The sequence below is a fragment of the Meles meles genome, chromosome 2 (assembly GCF_922984935.1).
Source record: "Meles meles chromosome 2, mMelMel3.1 paternal haplotype, whole genome shotgun sequence".
Lineage (NCBI taxonomy): Eukaryota > Metazoa > Chordata > Mammalia > Carnivora > Mustelidae > Meles > Meles meles.
Genome location: NC_060067.1, coordinates 111,498,935 through 111,525,686, shown reverse-complemented (window position 1 = coordinate 111,525,686; position 26,752 = coordinate 111,498,935). Strand labels below are relative to the sequence as shown.

Below are 26,752 nucleotides of genomic sequence, written 5' to 3'. Positions count from 1 at the left end.
TCTATCCTATTATGAATGAGACTGTTTTATTTATTTCTTCTTTGGATAATCCTTAGTTTAATTTTTTCAAATAGAGTTTTCAGGACTTAGAAGTTCACCACACATCCAACTATGCACCATTTCCCACCACAGTCATTGTTTTAAGGAAGAAAAAGTTACAAACATAATGAATGTAAAGAAATAGAAAGGGATGCAGGGATAAAATTCAGGGATAAAAGAGTAAGTAAGATTATTTTCCCACATCATTTCAATTAATTTAATATGATGAGATTTCTATAAGAGGTCTCTTATTTTAGAATAAAATATTGCCAATTGTATTAGTTCTCTATTGCTGAACAATTTACCACAAATTTGGTGGCTTAAAATAATAAAAAATTTTATTTCAGAGTTCTTCTGATCAGAAGTCTCTGGGCTTGGATTATTTCTTGACTTATATCACACAAGGCCAAAATGAAAGTGTCTGCAGAGATGCATTCCTTTCTTTTCTTTTTTAACTTTTATTTATTTATTTATTTTTTCAGCGTAACGGTATTTTTTGTTTTGCACAATATCCAGTGCACATTCCTTTCTAAACTCTCTAAAGAAGAATGTGTTTCAAAAAACGTTCAGATTTGGAAATAGGTAAAGATGGCGGAGAAGTAGCAGCCTGACACTACATCAGGTAGCAGGAGATCAGCTAGATAGCTTATCTAAACTTTGCAAACACCTACAAATCCAACGGGAGAGCGAAGAGAAGAAGAACAGCAACTCTAGAAACAGAAAATCAACCACTTTCTGAAAGGTAGGACTGGCGGAGAAGTGAATCTAAAACGACGGGAAGATAGACCGCGGGGGGATGGGCCGGCTCCCGGCAAGCGGCCGAGCAACGGAGCACAAAATCAGGACTTTTAAAAGTCTGTTCCACTAAGGGACATTGCTCCAGAAGCTAAACCTGGGTGAAGCCCATGCAGGGTCAGCATGGCCCCAGGACCCGTAGGATCACAGAAGGATTGGGGGTGTCGGAGTGTCGCAGAGCTCGCAGGTATTAGAACGGGGAAGCTGGCTACAGAGACAGAGCCAAGGACTGAGCTCTCAGCTCGGGGTTACCTTGAACCGGTCGCAGGCTGGGTGAGCTCGGAGCACAGCTGGAGGCCGGGGATACGGGAGTGACTGGGCGCTTTTCTCTGGGGGCGCACTGAGGAGTGGGGCTCGGGCTCTCGGCTCCTGCGGGCTGGAGACTGGGAAGGCGACATTTCCATTCCCGTCCTCCAGAAGTCTACCGAAAGCATTCAGGGAACAAAAGCTCCCAAAAGCGAACCCGAGCGGATTACTTAGTCTGGCCCCCGGTAAGGGTGGTGTAATTCCGCCTCGGGCAAAGACACTTGAGATTCACTGCAACAGGCCCCTCCCCCAGAAGATCAACAAAAAATCCAGCCAGGACGAAGTTCATCTACCAAGGAAAGCAGGTTCACTACCTAGGACAGAAGGGGAATTCCAGAGGAGGAGAAAGCAAAGCACGGAACTCATGGCTTTCTCCCCATGATTCTTCAGTATTGCGATTAATTCAGGTTTTTTTTTCCAATTCTTTTTTCTTTCTTTTTTCTTCTTCTGCTAAATTTTTTTAAACTTTTACCCTTTTCTTTTTTAACGTTGTTTGACTAGTTTATCTAATATATATATATTTTCTTTCCTTTTTATACTTTCCCTTTATTTGTTTACTTTTTTTAATTTTTTAGTTTTTTTTTTCTGAACCTCTTTTTATCCCCTCCCCCCCCCATAATTTGGGGTCTCTTCTGATTTGGTTAAAGTGCATTTTTCTGGGGGTTTTGCCACCCTTTTAGTATTTTATTTGCTCCTTCAAATCCTCTTATCTGGACAAAATGACAAGGCAGAAAAATTCACCACAAAAAAAAGAACAAGAGTCAGTACCGAAGGCTAGGGAACTAATCAACACCGACATTGGTAATATGTCAGATCTAGAGTTCAGAATGACGATTCTGAAGGTTCTAGCCGGGCTCGAAAAAAGCATGGAAGATATTAGAGAAACCCTCTCTGGAGAGATAAAAGCCCTTTCTGGAGAAATTAAAGAACTAAAATCTAACCCAATTGAAATCAAAAAAGCTATTAATGAGGTGCAATCAAAAATAGAGGCTCTCACTGCTAGGATCAATGAGGCAGAAGAAAGAATTAGTGATATAGAAGACCAAATGACAGAGAATAAAGAAGCTTAGCAAAAGAGAGACAAACAGCTACTGGACCACAAGGGGAGAATTCGAGAGATAATTGACACCATAAGACGAAACAACATTAGACTACTTGGGATTCCAGAAGAAGAAGAGGGGAGCAGAAGGTCTATTGGAGAGAATTATTGGAGAGAATTTCCCTAATATGGCAAAGGACACAAGCATCAAAATCCAGGAGGTGCAGAGAACCTCCCTCAAAGTCAACAAGAATAGGTCCACACCCCGTTACCTAATAGTAAAATTTACAAGTCTTAGTGACAAAGAGAAAATCCTGAAAGCAGCCCGGGAAAAGAAGTCTGTAACATACAATGGTAAAAATATTAGATTGGCAGCAGACTTATCCACAGAGACCTGGCAGGCCAGAAAGAGCTGGCATGATATAATCAGAGCACTAAACGAGAAAAACATGCAGCCAAGAATACTCTATCCAGCTAGGCTATCATTGAAAATAGAAGGAGAGATAAAAAGTTTCCAGGACAAACACAAACTGAAAGAATTTGCAAACACCAAACCAGCTCTACAGGAAATATTGAAAGGGGTCCTCTAAGCAAAGAGAGAGCCTAAAAGTAGTAGATCCAGAAAGGTACATAGACAATATACAGTAACAGTCACCTTACAGGCAATATAATGGCACTAAATTCATATCTCTCAATAGTTACCCTGAAAATTAATGGGCTAAATGCCCCAATCAAAAGACACAGGGTATCAGAATGGATAAAAAAACAAAACCCATCTATATGTTGCCTACAAGAAACTCATTTTAGACACGAAGACACCTCCAGATTGAAAGTGAGGGGGTGGAAAACAATTTACCATGCTAATGGGCATCAGAAGAAAGCTGGGGTGGCAATCCTTATATCAGATAAATTAGATTTTAAACCAAAGACTATAATAAGAGATGAGGAAGGATACTATATCCTACTCAAAGGGTCTGTCCAACAAGAAGACCTAACAATTTTAAATATCTATGCCCCTAACGTGGGAGCAGCCAACTATATCAACCAATTAATAACAAAATCAAAGAAACACATCAATAATAATACAATAATAGTAGGGGACGTTAACACTCCCATCCCTGAAATGGACAGATCATCCAAGCAAAAGATCAACAAGGAAATAAAGGCCTTAAATGACACACTAGACCAGATGGACATCACACATATATTCAGAACACTTCATCCCAAAGCAACAGAATACACATTCTTCTCTAGTGCACATGGAACATTCTCAGAAGAGATCACGTCCTGGGTCACAAATCAGGTCTCAACCGGTATCAAAAGATTAGGATCATTCCCTGCATATTTTCAGACCACAACGCTCAGAAGCTAGAACTCAATCCAACAGGAAATTTGGAAAGAACCCAAATACATGGAGACTAAACAGCATCCTTCTAAAGAATGAATGGGTCAACCAGGAAATTAAAGAAGAATTGAAAAAATTCATGTAAACAAATGATAATGAAAACACAACGGTTCAAAATCTGTGGGACACAACAAAGGCAGTCCTGAGAGGAAAATACATAGCGATACAGCCTTTCTCAAGAAACAAGAAAGGTCTCAAGTATACAACCTAACCCTACACCTAAAGGAGCTGGAGAAAGAACAAGAAAGAAACCTTAAACCCAGCAGGAGAAGAGAAATCATAAAGATCAGAGCAGAAATCAATGAAATAGAAACCAAAAAGTCCTAGTCTAAGCAATCAGACAACAAAAAGAAATTAAAGGCATCCAAATCAGCAAAGAAGAAGTCAAACTATCACTCTTCACAGATGATATGATACTATATGTGGAAAACCCAAAAGACTCCACTCCAAAACTGCTAGAACTTGTACAGGAATTCAGCAAAGTGTCAGGATATAAAATCAATGCACAGAAATCAGTTGCATTTCTGTACACCAACAACAAGACAGAAGAAAGAGAAATTAAGGAGGCAATCCCATTTACAATTGCTCCCAAAACTATAAGATACCTAGGAATAAACCTAACCAAAGAGGCTAAGAATCTATATGCAGAAAACTATAAAGTACTCATGAAAGAAACTGAGGAAGACACAAAGAAATGGAAAAATGTTCCATGTTCATGGATTGGAAGAATAAATATTGTGAAAATGTCTATGCTACCTAAAGCAATCTACACATTTAATGCAATCCCTATCAAAATACCATTCATTTTTTTTTCCAAAGAAATGGAACAAAGAATCCTAAAATTTATATGGAACCAGAAAAGACCTCGAATAGCCAAAGGAATATTGAAAAAGAAAGGCAAAGTTGGTGTCATCACAATTCTGGACTTTAAGCTCTATTACAAAGCTGTCATCATCAAGACAGCATGGTACTGGCACAAAGACAGACACATAGATCAGTGGAACAGAATAGAGAGCCCAGAAATAGACCCTCAACTCTATGGTCAACTAATCTTCGACAAAGCAGGAAAGAATGTCCAATGGAAAAAAGACAGTCTCTTCAATAAATGGTGCTGGGAAAATGGGACAGCCACATGCAGAAAAATGAAATTGGACCATCTCCTTACACCACACATGAAAATAGACTCAAAATGGATGAAGGACCTCAATGTGAGAAAGGAATCCATCAAAATCCTTGAGGAGCAACCTCTTCAACCTCAGCCACAGCAACATCTTCATAGGAACAACGCCAAAGGCAAGGGAAGCAAGGGCAAAAATGAACTATCGGGACTTCATCAAGATCAAAAGCTTTTGCACAGCAAAGGAAACAGTTAACAAAACCAAAAGACAACTGACAGAATGGGAGAAGATATTTGCAAACGACATATCAGATAAAGGGCTAGTGTCCAAAATCTATAACGCACTTAGCAAACTCAACACCCAAAGCACAAAAAAATCCAATCATGAAATGGGCAGAGGACATGAACAGACATTTCTGCAAAGAAGACATCCAGATGGCCAACAGAAACATGAAAAAGTGCTCCACGTCACTCGGGATCAGGGAAATACAAATCAAAACCACAATGAGATATCACCTCACATCAGTCAGAATGGCTAAAATTAACAAGTCAGGAAACGACAGATGCTGGCAAGGATGTGGAGAAAGGGAAACCCTCCTACACTGTTGGTGGGAATGTAAGCTGGTGCAACCACTCTGGAAAACATCATGGAGGTTCCTCAAAATGTTGAAAATAGAACTACCCTATGACCCAGCAATCGCACTACTGGGTATCTACCCTAAAGATACAAACGTAGTGATCCGAAGGGGCACGTGCACCCGAATGTTTATAGCAGCAATGTCTACAATAGCCAAACTATGGAAGGAACCTAGATGTCCACCAACAGATGAATGCATAAAGAAGAGGTGGTATATATACACAATGAAATACTATGTAGCCATCAAAAGAAATGAAATCTTGCCATGTGTGACGACGTGGATGGAACTAGAGGGTATCATGCTTAGTGAAATAAGTCAATCAGAGAAAGACAACTATCATATGATCTTCCTGATATGAGGCGGTGGAGATGCAACATGGGGGGTTAGGGGGATAGGAGAAGAATAAATGAAACAAGATGGGATTGGGAGGGAGACAAACCATAAGTAATTCTTAATTTCACAAAACAAACTGAGGGTTGCTGGGGGGTGGGGGGGTTGGGAGAGGGGGAGTGGGGTTATGGACATTGGGGAGGGTATGTGCTATGGTGAGTGCTGTGAAGTGTGTAAACCTGGCGATTCACAGACCTGTACCCCTGGGGATAAAAATACATTATATGTTATAAAAAATAAGAAATTAAAAAAAAAAAGTTCAGATTTTTGCCAGAAATCAGTTGCATAAAGATGCAAAAACACCCATTTCCTTGCTGGCTGGTGTCTAGGGGTCATTATCAGCTTCATGAGCCTTCGCGTATTGCTTCATTTAAGCCCCCCTCCTCCATCTTCAGTGGGAATCCTCACATTTTAACTCGCTCCTCTTCCTCTTTCATCTGCTGCATCTCTCACTAACTCTTCTGCATTCTTTTCTGATTTTAAGGGCCAGTGTGGCTAGATCAGGCCCACCAGGAATTAATAATACAAGATCATCTCTCTAATTTAAGGTCACCTGATGAACAGCATTTAATTCCATCTATAAAATCCCTTTGCCATGTAACATTAACATATATTCACAGGCTCTCGAGATTAAGGCATAGGCATCATGAAGGGTGGGGGCAGGGTGGGAAGGCATTATTCTGCCTACCAAACCTATAACTTAGGACAATTAGTTGCTCATCATTCATAATGTTCTTTAAATATAACAGTTATCCAAATCCTACCAAACTTTTGCATAATGTCTAAGTAATCTGAAGTACAATTTATGCTTGTACTCTGAAAAGCAAAAAGGACCATTGAAAGTGTGTTTTCATTATTTCTTACTGACTTAAGTTCACTTCAATTTGTATTTAATAAAACCTTGTGGTCGAGATATGAGAACCATTCTGAAAAAGTGCAGTGAGATGGAAAACTGTCTTTCTGTACTTTCTCCTATACTTAAAAAAAAAAATTCACAGTATAGTTCAAACAGATAGGAATTGTTACAATCTCTGAAAGCATGTACCCTGCAATGAATTTAATTTAATCTTTACAAAATAACTTGACTGGAAAACACAGTTCAGAAGGTCATGCTGAAGAATGAATTTCATTTATAGCAAAATAAAATGGCTAAGAGTTCAACTATTATCTCTACTTCATACACTACACTGATGTTATGATTTTATGTAACTCCATTTTTCTGCCTAGTACTGAATGCAATTTTGAAGTTGTCAGAGTCAAAAATACTTTACAATACAAATAATCTCTATGAAATATAGTTTATATCACATTAAATCTCAAATTGATAGTTTTCCTTCTAATTTATGAATATGCAATCTTATTTTTTCTTATTATAGTCAATTAAGAAAGATTAGTCAAACTTCAATGCCTCTATAATTATCAGGATATGAATCACATAAATTGAACTGCTGTGACATTATCAAGAGAGTAATCATATAAAAAAGTACTTTTGCAAGATGACTTCAATATATAGCAACCTATACATATTATGGCATTTATACATATTATGATCTACCTTATAAATACTTGTGTGAATTTCTTTTTAAAATATAGACATGTATATCAAATCTACAACTTTATCAATACTAATCTTTAAAAATGAAACAATTCTTACTGCACATTTCTAGAAAGATTACTTTGAAATGCATATATCATAAAATTCAACTAGTCTAGAAACATTATAGCAGTAATGAGTAGCTCACAGTATAGTAGTCCCTCCACTCATCTGTAGGTGGTACATTCCAAGACCCTCAATGGATGCTTGAAACCACAGATAGTACCAAGCCTTAAATATATCGTGTTTTTCCTACACATACATACATATGATAAAGTTTAATTTACAAATCAGGCATAGTAAGAGATTAACAATAATAACTAATAAAAAACAATAAAAAATATACTTAATAAAAGTTAATGTAATCTCTCTCTCTCTCTCCCACTCTTTCTCTCTCAGAATATATTAAAGAGAGAGGAAAAATCAAGAAACAGACTTTTAACTACAGAGAACAAAATGGCAGTTACCAGAGGGGAGATTTGTGAGGGGATAGGTTAATTAGATGATGGGGATTAAGGAGGGTACTAGTCTTGATGAGCACCACTTGATGTGTGTGAGTGCTGAACCACTAAAATATACACCTGAAACTGGTATTACACTGTATGCTAACTAACCAGAATTTAAATAAAAACATTTATCTATAATTGTACTGTACTCACCCTAATTCTTCTTGTTATGATGTAAGATGATAAATGTGATGAGATAAAGTAAGGTGAATGATGTGCAGCATGACATAACATTAGGTACTACTGACCTTCTGACTCTATGTCAGAAGGAGGACCATGTGTTTCCTCACCCCCACTGAGGTAACTGAAATCATGGAAAAGGAAAAACCACAGATAGGAAGTGGGGACTACTTTACTACCATAGTGAATAAGGATAGAGTATCAACTCTAAAAATGGTAGGGTTACTAAATAGTTGGGAATATCTCCTAAACAACAGTGACGAATTTAGTGACTGTCAAGTTTAATATGAAAACTTCAGAAATGAGAAGTACATATATAGATCTTCCTTTACTTACCATGTGTTTATATCTTGACCAACCCATCTAAGTTGAAAATATTGTTTAATTTGCAAATGGTTTTTTTTTAAGATTTTATTTATTTATTTGACAGAGAGAGAGATCACAAGCAGGCAGAGAGGCAGGCGGGGGTGGGGTAAGCAGGCCCCCTTCTGAGCAGAGAGCCCAATGTGGGGCTCGATCCCAGGACCCCGAGATCATGACCTGAGCTGAAAGCAGTGGCTTAACCCACTAAGCCACCCAGGCGCCCCGCAAATGTTTTTAATAAACCTAGCCTATGAACATCAAAGTTTACGCTCACCTCACTGAGCACACAGTGCTCAGAACACTTTTAATAAATTAATAAATGTGCTCAGAACACTTTTATTAGCTTACAATTGGGAAAATCATCTCACACAAAGCTTATTTTATAAAAGTGTTGATTATCTCATATAATTAATTGAATACTGTAATGAAAGTGAAAAACAGAATGGCCGCATGGGAACAAAATGGTTGTGAGTATATCAGTTGTTTACCCTTGCAATCACATAGCTGACTGGGAGCTGTGGCTGCTACCACTGCCCGGCATCAGGAGAGTTTCCTAATGCATATCATTAGCTCAGAAAAAGATCAAAATCCAAATTCAAAATACAGCTTCTATCAAAATGTGTGTCATTTTTATACATTGTAAAGTCAAAAAACCGTAAGTCTGGCCATCATAAGTCAGGGATCATCTCTATATACTTTTATGAACACGAAAAACTTCTGAGAGAATGAAAGTAGGTAAGATTGAATACAACTTCAGTCCAGCTTATGCACAGGAATAGTAGTAAGTATGCAGGATAGAACTGGGCGGGGGTGGGGGGCAGGGACTGACACGAATTGTTATCTGAGGTACCTGAGCAAGAACAATTAAGCACTACCACTCACCTCTCCCAAGAAGCCACATAAGTCTCTGTCTTATGTTCAGCCAGGAACAGGTATGAAAGGTGATTAGAACAGAGAAAGTAAGTGGAAAACAGAGACAGAGACATAAGAGAAGCATCTCAGATGGCTAGTGAAACACAGTACATAAAGACGAAACGTTAAAGTACCCCCATTCATTGTTATATTTTAGTTATATTTTCTTCTTACTGAAAACAGGTCAGAGAGCAAGCCCTAACAAAGCAGCCCCTTCCCCTGGCCCTAGTAAGGTATACCAACACAGACATTCTAGAGTCTAACAATTGTGTTACATGCATTCTGGTTTTCCTAGGACTTTGGTCTATGCCTATAATTCTTGCGTCTCATTCAATTTGGCATTTATTTTTAAAACAGCAGCCGAATTTGCATGGTGCTTCTTATAAACTCTCTAACAAGGAATCTCAATTACAAAGATGAGCACAAAAATAAGTACTGACACACATTTAAGGAAAGACAACTCAATTAAAGGGATTTTTAAAATCTCATAACCCAGGAAACAAAATAAAGGATCATTCAGAATCATGGTTTTAAATCAGAATATTTAATGTCCTAAAACAGGTAAGCTAACACACATAAAATGCTAGAAAATGTGGTATATAATAAAAATAGACATCTATGAAAAATGCAAGTAGGTACAGAAATCACTTCTCAGATCACAGAACAAAAATATAAACACAAAGTTTGAATAGCAGAATGAAAGCTTTTGCAGATGGATGAGCTGGAAAATGGGTCAAATTAAACTCCAAGAACTCACAACAAAGTAATAAAGAGAAGATACTAAAATAAAAAATGATCCAGAGGCTAGAAGTTCTAACGCAAGCTAGCAAAAAAATAAATAAAATATAAAGAAGGCTAGGAGATAATATGAGAAGAAATGATTACTGGGAGTACCTGAGAATGAGAGTAAAGCATATGAGCTCAGACTGAGAGGGTTTAGCTAGATCCAAGCAGAACAAATAAAACAAACAAGCAAACAAAACTCTCATATCTATCCAAGCTAATGAAAATTAAAGACAAAAAAAAAAATCCTGAATGATTGCAACAGAAGGGAAAATATTACATTGACAGAAGAATGCTCAGTACCAGTATGAGTGATATACAAGAAGACCACTAAATATCATGAAAAACAAGGAGATCTCAGAAACACGTAGAGAAGACAGATTACCTAAAAAGACATGACAATTTGAGGACTGAATCATCAGCAGTGACCATGAAGTCAGTAATATGACTAAAGTGCTAAGGAAATTAGATATCAGATTGAATGAAACAGACAGCAAAGCAGTATTACAAGAATAAGGATGACATTAAGACATTTTTATATTTTTTTAAGTTAATTTGTTCAAAATTAAGCTCCTGATGATCTCTCCAAAATCATCACCTCTTAGATTTGTCTCCATCTAAGTTACTGGCAAATCTCCTGTGATAGCTGCTTGGACCTAAACCTCTAAGCCATCCTAGCCTTCTGTGTTTCACAGCCAAATTAGAACCAATGGCATATCCTATCAGCTTTGCCTTCAAAAAATACCTGGACTGTGACACTTATCACCACTCTGACAGCCAGCACTCTCTACAAGCCACCATCATCTCTCACTAATATAGCAATCGCTTATTAACTGCTTCTTCTCTTGTTCCCCTCCAGTCTATAATGTACAGAGTAAACTTGTTAAAAATCATATCAGTAGTCCACTCAAAACTTTCTAATAGCCTTCCATCTCACCATGAAGCATAACCTACCACGGCATGTATCATATGGATATAATTACATCTCTGGGCACATCTACTAATCTCCAAATAATTTGTTCTGCAATAGTCTTCCTGGCCTCTTTGCTGTATCTTGAACTTTGTCAGGCCCTCTTATAGAATCTGTTCCCTTTGTCTGCAATCCTTTTTCATTAGATAACTTCATGTTCCCTCAGTTCTTTCTGGTCTTGATTCAAAAGTTACCCTCTTAGTAAGACTTCACTTACCCTATCTAAAATTTTATATCACATTATTCTGCTTTATTTTTTTCTGTTACAGAATATAACTATATATTTTATGTTTTATCATGCTTATTGCCTGTTTTCCTCCCTAGAAAAAATTCCATGGGAGCAGGGGTTTTTGTATACATTATTTTATGACCAGTACATAATATGTACTGACTTGAACGAATAAATGAAAATATCTATCACTAAAGTTTGTAACTAAAGGAATTTCTAAAAGACGCACTTCAAAAAAAAAAAAAAAATGACCCTAGAAGGAACGTCTGGGCTTTAGAAAGGAAATTTTAAAAAATTATAGATATAGGTGAATTTGAATAGCAATTTATTGCAGAAGACAATTTGTAAGGTTAAAGAAAACAAAGCTAAAGCATTGTTCAGGAAAACAAAGATCTTGATGAAATATAAACATTATTAAGTGCACATGTAGCAGGGCGCCTGAGTGGCTCAATGGGTTAAAGCCTCTGCCTTCGGCTAAGGTCATGATCCCAGGGTCCTGGGATCAAGCCCTGCATCAGGCTCTCTGTTCGGCAGGGAGCCTGCTTCTCTCTCCCTCTCTCTCTGCCTGCCTCTCTACCTACTTGTGATCTCTGTCTGTCAAATAAATAAATAAAATCTTAAAAAAAAAATAAGTGTGCATGTAGAACACCAAGGTATTTACTAAAAAAGCAAAACTAAGGGTATATAGGTTCCAGATCAGTAGAGTCATTTTAAAAAAAAAGGCAAGAAATAAACAAATGTAGAAAACAACAGAAAATAGAGATTTTGTAACCTGGTTATAAAAACAAAATCCACCTATTCCTATATATGTTAGTAACAAAGGGGACCCACTAAAAACATATAGTCAGAGAACAGTTGAAGTAAAAGGATGAAGAATGACATGTGAGACAAATTCTAACAACAAAAGGCTGATATAGCTAAAACGTATTAGTAGAGATAAAGAGGGGCATTATAATATGACAGAATGTTCAGTTCAATAGAAGTCTATAATACGTAGTCACCTATAATGGTATTGATTCAAAAATTTTTAAGTTAAAGTTAAACAGACCATGAGGAGTAATTGTAAAATACATCATTATAGTGGGGTTTTTTGACATACTACTCAAAGTAATTAATACATTAAGCAAGACAGAGGAGATATAAAAAAACTCAATTAATAAATAACCTTGGTCTAGCTGACATCTATAGCATTGCATGCAAATACTGACAAATACACATTTATAAGTGTAAGAGAAATATTTACTAAAATACTATGTATTAGGCTATAAAAACAAGTTTAAAGAGATTTCAAAAACTGGGTAGTATGTAAATAACATTTCTTGACTTAACAAAATTTACAGCTTAGTTAATAACTATAAAAAATTATATTTTTAATAAGGCTATAAACATTTGAAAAATTTAAATATAGTTTTAAATAACATAGGTCAAAGTACATATGATAATGTAAATTAGAATAAGTGCAGAACTGAATGATACCAAAAATACTAAAAGCAAAAGGAAGAGGCAAAAAATAAATAAATGCTATTGCTATAAACCAGTGAGATTTTGAAACTATCTACTTACAAGTAGAGGAATAATTAATTAAAAACTTTCCAAAACTCTTTTTCTTAAAACTAGAAGGAACAAACAAAATCTGATAATAATGACTGACAAGGAAAATTCAAGAAAGGAATATTACAGGCTAACCTCATTCATAAATACATGTGATGTAGAACAATCCTTGAGATATTATAGACCTAATTGTGAAAAACAAAGCAACAAAATGTCTATAAAATTATTTAAGAACTATGATAGGGAAATAATTCTTAAACGAGATATAAAATCAGTGACTTTAAGGAAAAGATTCGTAAATTTAATATTAAAATTGAGAAGTTACATTTATTAAAAGAAATCACTAAGAAACTGAAAAATGAATCAGAGAAGAGATAGTATTTACAGAATGTATATCAAATATAACCATAATATATTAAGAACTACTAATCAATAATAAAAATAACCTAATAGATGAACAGAAAAGAGACACTAAAAGACACTCCCCAAAAAAATCCAAATGACAAAGGAACATATGAAAAAATGTTAAACTTCATTAGTCATTAGGAAAATGGATAATAAAGCCTCAGTGAAATACTCCTAAATCTAAAATGGCTAAAATGAAAAAGACAGACACCACCACACATTAGTGAGATAGTGGAACAATTACAACTCTTATACATTACTGGTGGGAATATAAGTCACTACATTTACTTGGAAAAACTGTTGGGTAAGATCTAATAAAATGGAACATCCACCAGACACTATGACCCAGAAACTCCAGTCCCAGGCATATAAATTAAGAGAAATGCATATTTATATGCACCAAAAATACATGTATGATATTCACTATTAACAGTACTCATGAGGGGCGCCTGGGTGGCTCAGTGGGTTAAAGCCTCTGCCTTCGGCTCAGGTCATGATCCCAGGGTCCTGGAATCGTGCCCCCCATCGGGCTTTCTGCTCCGCAGGGAGCCTGCTTCCTCCTCTCTCCCTGCCTGCCTCTCTGCCTAGTTGTGATTTCTCTCTGTCAAATAAATAAAATATTAAAAAAGAAAAAAAACAGTACTCATGAGCGCACTAAACTGGAAATAACCCAAATTTTCAGCCGTAATAAGATGAGTAATATGGATAAAGAAATTGTGGTATTTTTTTTTTGAATATTTATTTTATTTTAGAGAGAAAGACAGGAAATGCAAGAGTGGGGGAGAGGCAGAGGGTGAAGGAAAGAATCTCAAGCACACTCTCTGCTGCGCACAGAGCCTGACTTTGGGCTCCATCCATGACATATGAGACTATGACCTGAGCTGAAACCAAGAGTCAGACACTTAACTGACTGAGTCAGCCAGGTGCTCCTGTGACACATTCTTAGGTTGAAAATGAACTAGTGATCGCCACCTGAAACAACATTGTTTATAGGCCACAAATTATAAGGTTGAGTGAAAGAAGCCATAAACAAAATACACTTCACTACTCAATTTACACAAGTTGAAGATAGTGAAAATAAAGCAATGATGATAGAAGCCAGAATAATGGTTAGTGACTAGGACAGAGTTACGGGAGGGGTTAAGGATTCTTGTAATGTTCTGTTTCTTCATCTGATAATGGTTACATGGACAGTTCAATTTATGAAAATGCACTGACATATGAACTAATAATTTGTGTACTTTTCTATAATATTTTTAATATAACAGTTTTAAGCCACGAGATTTCATTGTCTCCTGGAAATATAAATTTGTTATTTCCATTATTGCTTTGTAATACATTTATAATAAAAATTACATGATATCCAATGGGTAGAGATGGACACATTGAACCTATGTTGGTATAATTTAGCTTTATGTATAAAAAATAGACTTTTAAAATATATATTTAATATTGTGTCATTTCTTAGAATTCCACATTTCATTACATTTCCTCAATATGCAAATCATTCTAGTGAAGAAAAAACTGCACATATAATCTTAAGCTCAGAAATGAAAACTTTTAACAACATGGGAATAATTTTTTAAAGGAATTTTAATATATTCAGGTAACCAATGCTGACTCTTCAAAGTAAGGTACAAAAAAAATCAATTTTTATCACTTGATATCTATTGCAATTGGAGAGCAATGTCAACTCACTGACACACTAATGGGTTTCAAAATATTTCAAAAAGAACAAGGAAATTGTTAAGTGTTTTAATTGAAATGCAGTTATAGGTATAACAAATTGGATAATATAATCTTTCTGTAAAGCTACCATATAAAACTCTCATAGCATAATAAATTCACGGCATTGTCTACATTTTATGTAACTTTATATAATAATCCTACATTAAACTATTTTAAAACTTTTATTATATTTTCTACTATAAAAAGAGCTGTTTTTCTGTGTTTCAAGTTTCTGAATTCTAATTTAATTAATTTAATTTTAGAACAGTTGTGTAGCATTTCCAAAGAGGATTGGCTCTACAAAAGTAGACATAGCTTGCTTGAAAAGAACATTATAGGGGCTTCCATGCCTCAGGTCTGATCTCAGGGTCCTGGGATCGAGGCCTACACCTCGGGCTCCTGCTCGGTGGGAAGCCTGCTATTCCTTCTCCCACTCCCCCTGCTTGTGCTCCCTCTCTCACTATGTCTCTTTCTGTCAAATAAATAAATAAAATCTTTTAAAAGAGAGAGAGAGAAAAGACATTATATCTAACTGAAACATATTTTTCATGTGTTCAACTATAACATTATCCTACATGGAAACAATTAAACCTAAAGTAAAATACTAGGTTTTCTAATTCATGGGGTATAAAATTAACAGTTGTAAAATCATAATTTCTGACAACAAAGATTATAGTAATCACATATAAAAAGTAGAACTACTTCAAGAATATCACAATCTTCAGTTTTGCTATCTCCTTCTACTTCCTTAATTTTCCCTTCTTCTTATTTAGTTAGTAACATTTTATACTTTGATTCTCCTAATTTCTATGATTATATTCCCTGGGCTTAGAAGAAACATCCTCTTTCCAACAAACACACACATTTCTACACTTTACACTTTACTACCATTCAACCAGGTCAGGAAAACCTATCTTCCTCCTTCCCTTCCCATCTTTCCTTCCTTCCCCCCTAATCCTCTCCCCTTATTCTAATATTAATGTCACATTATTGTCAATAAAACCCTTCCATGTTGGAGTGGTATATCAAACTAGCACAACCTGTGCCTGGCACATTTAGATTCCTTTCAAACTATGGTGAATATGTAGCCAGACCTGAATCTTGAGTAGTAGTTTGGCCAGTGACACAGCTGGGTGTTATTCAGAATTAAAATTACAACAGAATAAAAATCATATTAGCCCTTCCCCCCAATTTCTTTTTTCTTTCTCTCTTAAGATTCACTTCCTCATAGTATATACCAGGTAAGGAAGTATGAAAATTGTCTCATTATTTTTTACATTCTCCACAGCATGGTGGGTCCTTCATCCACTCCCAAGCTAATACTATGGGCTGGGGACAGGGAGAGGTAACACGGAGATATTATTTAATGATTATAGAGTTTCAATTATACAAGATGAAAAGAGTTCTGAGTATGGATTGTAGTAATGGTTACAGAACATTATGAATGTATTTAATAATTGTTAAGATGAACGGGGTGCCTGGGAGGCACAGTTGGTTAACCCTCAGACTCTTGGTTTCAACTCAGGTCATGGTCTCAGGGTTGTGTGATCAAGCCCCACATCTGACTCAGTGCTCCTCATGGAATCTTCTTGAAATTCTCTCTCCCTCTCCCATTCTCCCTCCCACTCATGCTCTTTCTCTTTCTCAAATAAGTAAATATATATGTTTTTAAAGAGTTAATGAGGCACCTGGGTGCATCAGTTGGTTAAGCATTGGACTCTTGGTTTAGATTCAGGTCATGATCTCAGGGTCTTGAGATTGTGCCCTGGGTCAGGCTCCACACTCAGCAGCAGAGTCTGCTTCTCTCCTCCTGGCCCTCCCCCTGCTCAGGTGCTCTCTCCCTTTAAAATTAATAAATAAAATCTTAAAAATAAATAAATAAATAAAATTGTAAAAATGGTTAAGATGATCGGTTTTATGTTATGTGTATTTTACCACACACAAAAAAGAACTTAGACACCTGTGCATTGACAGAGTTCTGAGCCTTTGGCTCAGGTCACGATCTGGGGTCCTAGAACTGAGTCCCTCAGGCTCGCTGCCCAGTAAGCAGTCTGCTTCTCCCTCTCCCTCTGCTTGTGCTCTCTCTCACTCTGCTGTCTTTCAAATAAACAAATAAAATACTTAAAAAATAAAAAAGTAGAGTTAAATCTCCACTTGGCATCAGTGTCATCCCATTCTTTACAGCCTTTAACTCCAAAGATTATGTTTCTTTCTTTCTCAAGGACTAGGTTCTTGAGGGCATTCTCTCCTAATAAAACAAGTTTCATCAATAACAAAAATTCAAATAATAATAAAAATCTGACCTGAGGTGAAGACTTCGTGAGTCAAGGATTTTTGTTGTGAGGTTTTGTTTTGGGGTGTTTTGTTTTATGAGGGGGTTGTGGTTGGTTTGATTTTTTAATACAAAGAGAACTGTCTTTGCAACCTCTTTATCTGTTCTTTCAGCTTCCTCAAAATCTTAAGATGGTGAAAAGTGTAACAGATTAGTAACAATCAGTACTAAAAGGCAAAATTATGTAATTTTTGGCTTATTTTCCCTAAGTTCTTCATATGTTGTTAAGTCTTTCTCTTTAATCATAAGAAAGTTTGATACTTGTTGCCTCAAAACAACTGCATTTGAACCAAGACAATTTCTGAGTTTTATTGATTTCTTTGGCCCATTCTTAAATAACATAGTATATAGCTAATTCACATCAAAGAAACATGCACTGTATGGGGCGCCTGGGTGGCTCAGTGGGTTAAGCCTCTGCCTTTGGCTCAGGTCACGATCTCAGGGTCCTGAGGGATCGAGCCCCACATTAGGCTCTCTGCTCAGCAGGTGGCCTACTTCCCCCTCCCCCTCTGCCTGCCTCTCTGCCTACTTGTGATCTCTGTCTGTCAAATAAATAAATAAAATCTTTAAAAAACAAAAGAAACATGCACTGTAGTAGAAAATGCTATGATTTTTCATCATCAAATTATATTCCATTGACTTTTGTGTATTATATCAAATTGTCTATCATTAGCAGTCAGTTTACTTCCAATATCTTTTTATAATACAGATATTACTGTACTTAGCTTTTTATTTCCTTCCATTGATTTAATTTGAAGAAAAAAATGTAATTCAACTGTTTGCCAATTTTGGACTTTCACTCTCAAATAACATCAATTCATCCATTTACCAATAAATTTATATGTGATTTTTCAAACAATTAATTATCACATAGGGGACACTAATAATTGATTTTTATTATAATTATCTGTGGACATTTTTTTTCCCCTTGCTAGATAAAAGATATTTGAGGATAAGAATTGAGTAGTACTCCTTTATTCATAGCAATGCCTGAAACATAGGATGTGCTCAAAAAGTATTTTTTATAAAGAATGAATGAATGGAGGCGCCTGGGTGGCTCAGTGGTTTAAGCCGCTGCCTTCGGCTCAGGTCATGATCTCAGGGTCCTGGGATCGAGTCCCGCATCTGGCTCTCTGCTCTGAAGGGAGCCTGCTTCCCTCTCACTCTCTCTGCCTGCCTCTCTGCCTACTTGTGATCTCTCTCTGTCAAATAAATAAATAAAATCTTTAAAAAAAAAAAAAGAATGAATGAATGAACCAAAAAAATGAACCATTTCGGTCTTATTCCTGTTTACTATTTTCTATCTGTATTAATATGAACAAAATTTTTTTTCTTTTTAATTACCTGACTTTCTATTTTCTCCCCTTTAAAGACAGTGATCATTAACTCATAAGATGGTTGTAATAATCTGGAAATATATGTGAAATGTTTTGAAAACTATAAACTTTCATTCAAATAAAACTCATCATTTTTAATCATTAATTTATCTAAATTAAGCAATTTTCCTCTGTGTGGCTATTATTTACCCAACTCTAATATTCTCTCCCACCTTCTTACATGCTATCAGAACTTGGATCATCTTATTACATTACCTTATCAAATATTTCTACACTTGATCTTAGCCAAAAGGCCGAGAAGCGATCCCTTATCAAATATTTCTTAGTTTAATATTACTGCTAAAAGCCTTTCTAATCCTGGACTTAGCCTTACTCTTGATTCAACTTCAATTGAAGGCCTGAACACATCCTCCAACTTAATAAATTGCATAGAATATCAACTTCCTATTCTTGGACCACATCACCATTGAGACCTATACTGAAGTCTTATCTTGTCAACCAGTCCAATTATTCCATATTTTTACTTAGCACTAACTTTATCTGCCTTCATTTGTCTTTCTCTGCTTAGAAATTGTTCTGATTATCTACTGCCACATAAAAATCTACCTCTCAATACCAGTGGTTTCAAATAAAAATAATCATTTATTTTGCTCAAAAATCTGCACTTTAGGCATGACTCAGAAGAAAAGGTTTATCTCAGCAGTACAGGGTGTCAGCTGGGGCAGCCTAAGTACTAAAGGCTCTGCTTCCACTTCCACTTACTTACAAGGCTGGCTAGTCCTTGCTGGATGTTGGCTGGGAGCTAAGCCTGGGAGCCTCATTTCCTCTTTACAGACCTCCCCCTGGCTGCTTGGTTTGTGCACTGGTAGGATGGCTAGTTTCAAAAGTAGGCATTCAGAGAGGACCATCCGGAAGTGCATGAAGTTTCTACAATTTAGCCTCAAAAGTCACATAGCAACTCTTTTGCCACACTCTACAGAAGCAATACCAAAGGGCCACCAGGGAATTAGAAATAAACTCTAGCACTCAATGACAGCAGTGTCAATTTTGAACTGTGTGAAGAACATATAGGATGAAATATATAATGGCAAAAAATTCGGAAAACACAATCTTCTATAGTCCATTCTCTTGACACATTTTACATCTCCCATATATAAAATACAAGCAACCCTACTGTGAGAACTCCCAAATTTCACCCCATTGTGGCACTAATTTGAAGTTCAGAATCTTGTCATCGAATTCTGGTTCAGATGGTATCATACTCCTCTGATTTAGTTCCTCTGTACAACTCTTTAAACACCATTCTTCTCAACCTAAAGGCCCTGAACTAAAGAGACAATTTACTGCCCCACAGATATTCTATAGACTAATGGTAGAACAGACATAAGATAAAGGCTAACAACACAGCTATTCAAAAGGAGAAAGACAGGAAGAACATAGCAGTCAGCGTCTCATGGCATTTCAAATCCACCAGAGTACATGCTGCCATTTCCGGGATTAGGATACAGTCCTAATTCCTTGGGAGTGGCTCAATATGTTTCATGACTACACATTCTGTGGGTTTCTGGTTCTGTTCTCTTAAGTCATTTTTTTTTTTCCATGAAAAGTAGCCTGTGTTTGCAACTGGGTGGTTTTGCAGCCAATTTCCTCCCTACAGAAATTTGAAAGTCCAAAGGCCCCCTTTTATTTTATATACAGCATCTATCCCTCTTAGTTCCAGGCTAATGTAATTATTTTTTAAATGTGTGGCCTCTTTGCTTTATCAAGTAATAATTCACTCCATTATATAAAGTTATACTCACAAAATGTTTGAGATAAGCCCTCCTCTATATAATGACTATATAAAATACATATATCATCAGTTATTCTTTATACCTTTATAACATTTTCTACTTTAAGGCCATAACTCTGCATCAAAATTTGATTCTATTATCCTTTATGTTCTGAATACTGCCAGTTCTTTCCTACCCGTGCCCCCTGCATACTTACTCTCTCCTTCTCAAATGAAGTTTTTCCCATAGTCTTCAAGATTCTTTAGTATTCAAAAAGTAAATAACTCCAAAAACTCAATGTCCTATGCATAGGATAATTTTGCCTACAATATATATTATATCATTATTATATATATAATATAATATATATAATAATATATATAATATATTATCATTATTATATCATATATTATATCATATTAATATGAAGGGCACCTGGGTGGCTCAGTCAGCTAAACCTCTGCCTTCAGCTCAAGTCAGGATCTCAGGGTCCTGCTACTGAGCCCCAAGGTGGGCTCCCTGCTCAGCTCTCTCTCTCTCTCTCTCTCATAAATAAATAAAGTCACTTGCAAACTATGTATAAATAATAATTTATTTGAAATATATATAAAGTGCCCAATGAAACAAAATTGAGATTGAAAATAATAAAATTAGTTCATTTTCAATAATAACATTCCCATCGTTTTCTTGAGGCGGGGAGAGGCAGAGGGACAGGGAGAGAGAGAATCTCAAGCAGGCCCCATGCTCAGCATGAAACCCAACTCATGTCAGTCAACTGACTGAGCCACCCATCCATTATTTTTAATAAAGATACAGAATCAACAAATCCTCAAAACTGATCTTATCTATTTTTGCCTATACTCAGAATTACCTTGCATTTTAACATCTCAAAAGCATTTCTGTAAGCTATAGAAAAGCGACAACAAAAATTATTTACTGCACTAGATTAACAGTACCCAACAAAAGGGATAAACTGCATTTTAGTGAACTCTATAGCACTTCTGAGGCTATCATATTACAAGCCACTGAGAAAATAGAATAAATAATTAGTTTTTACACTACACTGACTTTTATGTCAAAGGTATTACTTATGTTTATTGAAAAGGTGAACAAAACTACCTACATGGTATATGTTCAATTAACTTCCAAGATAAAATATATTTGTTTCCTGAAATAAATTCCTGTGGGAATGTGATGCAGAAATCACAATGTTATTTTCATGAGAAATGATCTATACTTTCAACATAAAGTAAGTCTCAATACCTCCTAAGTTCGGCCTTCAAATATTGTCTTATATGCCACACATGGTGTGGAATCTTCCATTCATTTAAAAATAAAAATCAGCCTTTAAGCTTCAGTTGTTTTTCTTCATTTAAAAGTCATAAAATAATTTTTATTTACTATAAAGCAATGTACATTCATTTAGAGAAAACAAAAGCAAAACAAAATCTTTAACAAACTGAAGGCTACTTATGTATTATTTTTCAATGAGGCCCTCTTTGATAACATTCTTTGCAACTAGGGGCACCTGGGTGGCTCAGTGGATTAAGACTCTGCCTTCGGCTCAGGTCATGGTCTCAGGGTCCTGGTATCTAGCGCCACATTGGGCTCTCTGCTCTGCAGGGAGCCTGCTTCCCCCTCTCTCCGTGCCTGCCTCTCTGCCTACTTGTGATCTCTCGCTCTGTTAAATAAATAAATAATTAAAATCTTAAAAAAAAAAAATTCTTTGAAACTATACTCAGCCCACTCTGAACTCCATCTTCCTTCTCTCTCTCATCTTTCTTCATAGCATTTATAACCACCTGGTATTCATTCTTTTTTCTTTCTTCTTTTCTCTCTTTGTTTATTTTTTCTTTGTTTTCTTTCATCTATCAATTTATTGATCTATTTCTTCTATTCTATTAAATGTCTCTTATACCTCAAATTAAGCTCTATGAAACAATAATGTTTATATTTTGTTCAAGGCCCTGGAATAGTGGTGAATACAAAAGAGACTCAATGCATATTTATTAAATGACCCTCAGTGCATATTTGTTAAATGATTAATCAAATAAATCTTATCTTGTTACCAGGTTTAAATATATATACCATGTTTAAAATTTTCATAGGACTCCATCCATTTGATGTATGAGAATTAAGTAAACCCCATTCTTCTTTCATTTAGTACATTTTTAAACTTTCATTACTAGTGTTCTTTGGTGAACTTCCTTGATACTTAAATTTCGGGTTTATCATTAATTATTTCCCTTGGGTAATCCCAGAAGTTGGATTTTGGGGTTAAATGGCATATATATTTGAAACATTCTGCCAGCCTGCCCTTGAGAATCACTGATATCAACTTATACGTCCACCAGATTGTATGAGACCCCCCGGTTCTCTATACTTGATATTTTCATTCATTTTCTTTTTAAATTTGCTGAGAATTTCCCTCCTCTAAATGTCCAAAAGCAGGTCAATATGAGCAATATAGAAATGTTTAAGCCCTTTTCCACTTAGCTAAAATTTTACTTTATGTGAGCTGGATCAATCACAAAATCATTTACATATTTATGAATTAAAACTTGATGCAATAAGAGTAGACTGCTTTATAATGTGATGCACCTCATTTAATAATCTCTTCATTAAATTTTTCTAATGTGTTTTCATTGGTTATACAACATTTAATGATCTAACCTATACTGATTGCAAATATACTATTTCCCTCTTTAATTTAGACTAATGAAAATGAATTTTATATTTACATTTACATTATTCATTTATGAATAAAACAAAATTATTTCCATGATGTTAATAAAAGTTCTAAAATAATTTGAAATAAATATATCATCATAAATGTTGAGCAACTGAATGAGTGCCCCATAAATTGATAAATCCCATAAGACTATTATCCATTTATCAACCAAACTCGTAACTCATAATTTATCATTTGCAACCTCATTTTTTTTTTATTCATTCGACAGACAGAGATCACAAGTAGGCAGAGAGGCAGGCAAAGAGAGAGGAGGAAGCAGGCTCCCCGCTGAGCAGAGAGCCTGATGTGGGGCTCGATCCCAGGACCCTGAGATCATGACCTGAGCCATAGGCAAAGGCTTAACCCACTGAGCCACCCAGGTGCCCCTGCAACCTCATTTCTTAACACTGTAACTACAAATGTAAAATATCCAGTAATCAATTTTAATTTGCCAATTATTCTATTTATGGGTAGAAAGATAACAATATACATGTTAAGTTCTATAAGGCAAAATACTGAATTTTTAGTAATATTATGACTCAAGGAATAAACATGCCTATCATGCTCTACAAATTGATTCCATTTTACAGTTTCATTTATGTGTATATGTATATACACACATAACAACATGAAATAATTTTATCTGATTTATAAAATATTTGATGTATAGGGGCACCTGGGTGGCTCAGTGGGTTAAAGCCTCTGCCTTCAGCTCAGGTCATGATCCCAGGGTCCTGGGATCAAGCCCCACATCGGGCTCTCTGCTCAGCGGGGAGCCTGCTTCCTCCTCTCTCTCCCTGCCTGCCTCTCTGACTAGTTGCAATCTCTGTTTATCAAATAAATAAATAAAATCTTTAAAAAAAATTTGATGTATAACTGAAAAAAGGTCCTTCCTATTAGTATTAAGGTAAAAAAATTTACCAATGTTTAAATGACAATAGGATTTAAAAATATTTTTAGAAGTTTTTATTTAAGGGTGCCTGGGTGGCTCAGTGGGTTAAAACCTCTGCCTTCGGCTCAGGTCATGATCCCAGCCAGGGTCCTGGTATTGAGTCCCACATGGGGCTCTCTGCTCAGCAGGGAGCGTGCTTCCTCGTCTCTCTCTGCCTACTTGTGATCTCTGTCTGTCAAATAAATAAATAAAAACTTAAAAAAAAGTTTTTATTTAAATTCAAGTTATTAATATACAATGTAATACTAGTTTTAGGTGTACAATTTATTGATTTAACACTTACATACATCTCCCGGTGTTCATCATGATAGGTGCACTCCTTAATCCTCATCACCTATTTAATCCATCCCCATGCAAACCTCATTTCTTAATCTTCTCTCTGGTAACCAACAATTTGTTCTCTATAGTTAAGAGTCTGTCTCTTGGTTTGCATGTGTCTTTTTTTGCCCCCATGATAATTTCTTTCTTAAACTCCACATATGAGTGAAATCATATGGTATTTGCCTTTCTCTAACTGGCTCATTTCACTTTGCAAAATACTGTCTATTTCCATACACATCCGTTGCAAATGGCAAGATTTCGTTCTTTTTTATGGCTAATATTCCACTACATGTAAGTATGTATATAGAAATAGAGATAGAGATGATAGATAGATGATAGAGATAGAGACAGAGATAGATAGAGATATATCACAGCTTCTATATCGATTTATCAGTCAATGGACATTTGAGTTCTCTCCCTAATTTGGCAATTGCAGATAACATTGCTATAAACATCGGGGTGTATGTATACCTTCAAATTAGCATTTTTGTATTCTTTGGGTAAATACCTAGTAATGCAATTACTGGATTATAAGGTAGTTCTGTTTTTGACTTTTTGTAGAACTTGTGTACTATTTTCCAGAGTGGCTGCATCAGTCCGCATTACCACTAATAGTGTAAGAGGGTTCCCCTTTCTCCACATCCTCATCAACATCTGTTGTTTCTTGAAAAAACACTTCTCTCTTAATTTAATTCTAAGATATGATATGAAAGGATATCATTCATAGGATAAAAATTGGTACAAAGCATATAACCAACTGAACTACTATCCCTGTATCTTTTGATTATATGCCAATGATTTTTTTAAAAAATCACAAGACTTATCATATTAAGTTAGATGGTATTCCCAGCAAAAGTTAGATGGTATTAAGAATTATAAACAGAAATGGGCTATTCTCATTTTAGAACAGATCGTATTACTATGCATATACTACAAAGAATCAAGAATTCTTTGTTATACTCATTAATAAAAAAACCTAGCTTAAGTAAAAATCAATTAAAAATGAGGAATCTATTTGGAGAGTTGATAATACTACACTTGAATATCTTTTCCTTGATTGGATCAGTATAAGAGAATTAGGACAAATGGAAGTTAATTTTCAATTACCAGAATGAAGCACGGATATTAATTGAATTGGCCCTGGTCACCTACTAAATCTATATTCAAGACATGTTTTAGATGGTATATCTTAAATAGTAGATTAAATTAAAAAATATGAACAATTCTAATGACTACAATATCTGCACATGTCAGATGAAATCAAATTTTATACATCATAGTATCAGGTAGTACCTTCAGAAATCCATTTTTTTCTAACAAGATTTTATACTTCTAAGGAGCTTCAGCGCTTCTGAAAATGACTTTGAAATATAGTCTCATTAATCTTTAGTATTCTCAGGAGAGCCAAGTGGGTGGCAAATATTTTCTGAATTTTGTAAAACAGAAACTAATAAAACCATTAGTGAATTTACTTGCCCTATGCTAAATCCTGAAACAATGAAAAGTCGCAGTGCCAATCCTGTCACCTAACTGAAACTCCTATACCTTCCAACTACAACAATTTTTATGGAGAGAGCAGTAAAGGCAGAGAAAAAAAATAATCTTCAGAAAATATGAAGTTCAACATAATTTATCTCAAGAGACCCTTAAATGGATATTTATTTATTATTTGATTGTGCTTGATGATGGTGACCATAGTAATACCAGAACTTGAAAGAATTAATTTCCCTGCACCACTTCTGCATAACAAAGCTAAAACCTGACAAAATCAGCAATGGTACAGTAACTCAACAGAAGAAAAAGAAAATTTTAAAAAGTTAAATTTTGATGTATAACAGACCATTAACTGGGCAATATACTTGATTATTGAAAGACAATGAGAAACAAAGTAAGCCTCTATAGACACAGGCTCTCTGAGTATTCTCATTTGCTGACATGTTTTTCATCAGAAGCCCTTGAATGAGTTTCTCCATTTTGTTTCATTTCTTTTCTTTTAATACTCTCATAAAGAGCCATTACAACAGTTTGGTTGTTTGGTGGAAATATATTTCAAAATTATTGTTGAAAACTATTGTTCCTATTTTCTACCTAGTTTTCCTGTGTGAAATAATACAGTTAACTGATTTAACCTCATTACCAAGGAAAGTTAATGCATTCATTTTTAGTCTAAGAATAGTATTACTAGCAGCTGAACTAATCCCAATTTTAAAAATCAAAATTGTTTTTGGAATTTTAATTCCCCCAAAAAATGTTTTATTTTTTACATGGATGTTTTCTTGATATTTGAGAAAAATTAAAGTAATTCCATGAGAAGAACATGGTTATGTCTTGAATATGACAAATCATAGTCAATTGCC

General features: G+C 35.5%; 1 protein-coding gene across 1 annotated transcript in view; it reads right to left on the bottom strand.

Annotated features, from left to right (window-relative positions):
- STPG2 (sperm tail PG-rich repeat containing 2) overlaps positions 1 to 26,752 on the bottom strand; it is a 638,369-nt gene that overhangs the window by 328,244 nt on the left and 283,373 nt on the right. The gene's annotated exons all lie outside the window — the stretch shown is intronic.